The sequence below is a fragment of the Durio zibethinus genome, chromosome 13, assembly GCF_047325235.1.
Source record: "Durio zibethinus cultivar Kanyao isolate XHJ-2024 chromosome 13, ASM4732523v1, whole genome shotgun sequence".
In the NCBI taxonomy this organism is placed as follows: Eukaryota; Viridiplantae; Streptophyta; class Magnoliopsida; order Malvales; family Malvaceae; genus Durio; species Durio zibethinus.
The window spans coordinates 2606872-2611872 of NC_143174.1; the positions used below are offsets into that span (position 1 = coordinate 2606872).

The following is a 5001-nucleotide window of genomic DNA, read 5'->3' on the forward strand; positions in this document are numbered from 1 at the left end:
ATTCTCTATTACTTGCATTAAATCAAATATTTTGATTCTTTCTGCAGCTTCATTGAATTCATTTAGTAGATTTGGGTCATTGGAAGATTGCTTTTGATCACTGTTAAATGAGGTTAATAACCATTGATGATAATATGAGATGGCATAGCAGGCTTTCCCTTCTTAATGAAGCATTGACTAGATAGAAGGCCAGCCAGTGATAACCTTGGCTTGATCATCATACGTTAGCGAATAACCGATAAGTTTTGGCATCAAGAATTATTTGTCTTACAGCTGCAACCGCTGCTATGACTCCCAGTGTAGAGAAAACCACTGCAACGGTAATATTCAACCAAAAAATGGGACTCCTCTTTGATGGCTTAAATGTGAAGTTGTAGAAAAAACCAGGTAAGATGAAGTCGAGAGGCATGAAACCAAAAGCTCCAATGACTGAATTAATGTCTCCAAAAAATGGAAGCATTGCTGCAATTGTTGTTGCTATAACAACAGACAATGATCTAGAAACTACCCTTGGGATAACATTACGGGCAGAGATCTCTTTGCTATTTGGATCTGCAAAAGTTCTTTAAAGCACTTCATTTGTTGGCTGCAAGTAGACCTGTGACAGAAGCCACATTATTGAACCAATAAACCAAATTTATGAATAGTGAAAAGAGGAGGGAAGGGAAGGCACGTTCTCACCACACCAACTGCTGATAGTTGGAGAATGGGGAAGATGTTTGTCATCAGGATGAACCAATTTGGCACCAAAGGTTTCCTATCATCCAAGAAATTGCTGAGTAAAATGCCTTCAGATTCATTGCCAAATGCCCAATAACCAGAGATGGCAACGGTGAAGAAAGTCATGATAAGTACCGCGTAACAAACACATAACCCTTTGAACATCTTCCCCTTCACTGGTGGCGCAATAGTTGCCTGAAATCAAATTTATAAACAACTTTGTTACCCTTCCAACATAATTTAATCATTATAACTTTGATAGTTCATTGTTAGGAAAAATTATATGAACTGAACAAGTTCAAACCTGAATTTCTGGAATGATACCATTGCCATAAGTTATCGCAATAATGGATATGGCATTGAAGATACTAAAAATTCGGCTTTCTGTGTCACCTTTCAGGCTGTAATCCTTTTTTTGGTCCCTTGGTTGAATTCCCTGGAAGAATAATACAAAATAATGTATAATTATTTTATCAAACTGATGATGTAATGACTTTGAGGTCTGCAGAATTACCTATATATATGGAACTAGCGGTAGCACAGGCGCTATAGGCAACGCATAGAATCAAGGATATCAAGTTAATATGTCTTAGTGAGTGAAAAGATGGGATTTGAGCTAAAATCAGCATTAAGCAACCAAATATAATCACCAATTCGTAAAGCTTCATACTCTTTTTTGGTTCTGATAGCAAGTAAATTGCCTGCCATATTGGAAAAACAAATCAAAATCTCAACAATATTAACTATAGTTAATAAGTTGCAACTTTGAAAACTAGAAAAAAAAAGGTGGGATTAATTGATGCTGGCCTTCATACATTGTCCTCCAAGAAGGGTGCAGGCAATTACAGCACCATAACAGACCATGAATTGAATTGGCCCCATATAGTAACGACCCCATCTTGGCCCTGCCCGATATAATAAAGTTCAAACCCCAATGAAAACCCAAACTAACTAAAAAAATTATGGTGTTTAGATTAACTACTAAGCAGTCACAATTACTTTCAGTCCCAGCTAATACTCTACGAACAATAAAGTGCACGTTTTCTATTTTCTAAAATAAAAAGTGCATGGTTGTTAATTAAAAAAAAAAAAAGGCAAAAAAGATGGTCTGCGTAGACTCAGGTTAGTCCTTTAAAAGCACTGGATCCATAACAGCGGGTGTCTGTTTAGAGATTTCTCACATTTTCTTCAATTAATTTTTCAATCATTTTATGAGGACTGTAAAGGTTAGTTAGTGACGAACGAAGCCTAAAAGATCTGACAGACTGATAGAGGGAAAAGGCCTATGTAATATATAGAATCAGTGGAGAATAGATAGAGTTATTAATGATTACTCTTTGCTAAATATATAGCTATCAATGATTGAAAAGAGCACTTGTCGACGCAGGCTGTCAGCAGACACCAAATTATATGTGGCAAGACCCTGGCCCTTAATCATGCAAACCAACTCCACAAACCAAGCAAACACCACTATTAAAACGTGTATAGTCCACCCTAGTCATGCCTAACTAGATAAGATAAAGGCTTACAACTGGTATGAAGTGTGCTCCTTCGAGCGGTAGAGTCCAAGTAGATCAAATAATTTTGTGTTTATATCATATAGAATAATAATAATTCGTGTATTTATATTATATTTTATATGAAATTATATATGTCACAATTTACATTAACATAAAAAATAATAAATACATATTTTTTATTTTTATTAAATTCATAAATAATTTTTATTAAAATTTTATCCTATGTTATATTCATATTTTTTTATATAATTTTTGTGTTATATCACATATAATGTTTTAAATTATCGTATCTAAATTCCAGAGTCCGACCCTTCCATCATTTAGTCAATTTTTGATACATGAAATATTCTCATCAGCTCTCTGAGGAAGGACGTAGGGTTGTCTAAATACATACATACATATATATATATATATATATATAATGCAAAGAACGAAGCAAGTCTCTCATCTATCATCATCATTTCTTTATAGGAATAGCTAATTTATATCATTTCGTATTTCTGGTCCTTACCCAAGATGTCATTGGCCATGTCTCTGAAACGAAGATGTCGACGACCCAATTGAGCATGGTGTTCAAGGACAAGAGACAGCAAGTTGTAGGAATAGAAAGTCACCAAAGCTCCAATGACCAGACATAGAAATCCGGTAGCCCATCCGAGGAAGGTGAAAGCAAATGGGAGACTGAGAAGCGTTGGTCCTACAATTGATGTTGTCAAGTGGTAACCGCAGTGCACCCATGATCCTGTGTAATTTTTGAACACGTTAACAAGAAAATATATACTCAAATTGCGCAGTTTCCTTGGCTATTATATATACGTTATAGCTTTCCTGTTTTTTCTTTTTTCCCTTTGACAAAATCATTTTTGTCACAGTTCTAAATTTAGCAAGTTGAAGATGAAAACAAAACAAAATGGAAATTAAAACGAGGAAGTAATAGCACAACCTAGCTGATAGGCATATATTTGAAGATGAAACTTAATCAAAGTGTGCTAATAGTAAGACTGAATGCATTGCCCGAAGGGTTACACTAAGTCGTTGGTCAAAGAGATAGAACCCCCCCCCCCCCCCCAAAAAAAAAATTCCTATAATAATCAAGAGTTTGTCCAAATATATGCTATAAACCTGTGTTAAGTGTATGTTCATGCTGTTTGTTTGGTGCATGTTCATGTTCATGGACTTTGTGTCTTTCTGATAAGATATTGAAGTTGAAAACACAAAAGTTACATACTTACATATACAAGACAAAAGGAGAGAGTTGGGCTTTTAAAGAGAAATCTTAAAGGAAAGAAGATGATCTTTTTCTTCTGCGATCTCTTTTGGGTTAATGGATTTCCTTTATGTAAAACGAAATTAGAAGAAGATTAGGACAAAGGAGAAAAGTTTCAGAAAAAGAAAGAAAGTTAATCATGTGAAGATTATCTTTCAAAGCAATGATAATGATTTGGATGGAAAGAACAAAGAAGATAATTAGCTGAAAGGGTAATGACAGAATGTTGTTGGTAGTATATATTTATACCTTTGGATTTAAGAACAAAGAAAGCACCAGCATCAAGCTCCTTTTGTTGTTGAGAAACCTGATTGACATGATCTTCTCCATCTTCATGCACTGCTATGGAGCTTGGAGGCAAACTACTCATCTTTTTCTCTCTGAATCTCTCTCTTTCTCTCTTAGACTATAGCTAGCAAACAAGACAGAACAAAAATGGGTTTGAATTGAAACTCCCCAGGTGGAAAAAATATATAGTAATATGAATTAGCTTTTAGTTATGGAGTCAAACAATGCTAACTGATTTGACGATGCTCTGATGCTAGTTGCTGTTTGCCCCCTTCTCTTCTTTTTTTTTTTTTTTCTTTTCTTTCCTTTTTCTGACACTTGGCTGCGAAAGAAAGGCACTAAGGCTTACTTAACATTCAAAGCTCCTGTTTCAAGCCATGTCCAAATAATCTTTGAAAGGAGATCATTATGAAAATGAAGTAGCCAACACCATCATGCATTTCCCCATATATCTACACTTGGCAAATATTTAGAACAGCTTAATCGGCATCAATGGGGTGTGTATATATATATATTGGTAATCACTACGTTTACGGTATGAACACTCATTATTTGCTATAGTTGTGCATCTACTTTTCCAAATAAACCAACATGAGTGAGCACAAAAAATCTAGTTGAATGTGTATCCATATATATATATATATATTACAAGTACATATAATCTTTATTTTATAAATTTTAATGATATGATTTAATCAATAATTCCTTGGAGTTTGATTAGAGAAAATAAGCCCTATGGTCCATGAGCACTATGCCCATCAAAGGCACGAACCACATTAATTATGGCCCAAAGTTTGATCAACAAATCACTGCCTAAATTGGGCTGGAATTCACTAAAAAGTACAGAAAAAGCATACGGTTACAGAACAGCAATGCAGCACGAATCACGGGCAGAACTTCAGTTGAGGTCATATTTCTAGGGCCAAACCCAACTCAAATTGGAAAAATTAGACCAACCGAATCATACATTATTAGCTGCCTGTAGTTCTGGAGTGGGCTTTGGTGGGTTAGGAATCAATAAATCATGGTCCACTTTCCAAAATTTCAATGGACCAGATTTAGGTCAACTTTCGTGGGCCTAAATCCTTGCCCCTAATGTCATTTTCTTTTCAAAAGGAAATCAAATTAATTAATTTATATATTTGTACTCGAGCATTTGAGATTTACATATATTTTCTCATACTTAGTTGGATTCGAATCTTCTCA

General features: G+C 34.9%; 1 pseudogene across 1 annotated transcript; it reads right to left on the bottom strand.

Annotated features, from left to right (window-relative positions):
- Positions 1 to 217: 217 nt before the first annotated feature.
- Positions 218 to 4092, bottom strand: LOC111304360 (GABA transporter 1-like; annotated as a pseudogene). The gene is made up of 7 exons (XR_016326852.1): positions 3757 to 4092; positions 2752 to 2982; positions 1528 to 1625; positions 1235 to 1421; positions 1025 to 1156; positions 682 to 915; positions 218 to 598 (listed from the first exon to the last, which is right to left on the bottom strand). The product of XR_016326852.1 is annotated as a GABA transporter 1-like (transcript).
- Positions 4093 to 5001: the final 909 nt, after the last annotated feature.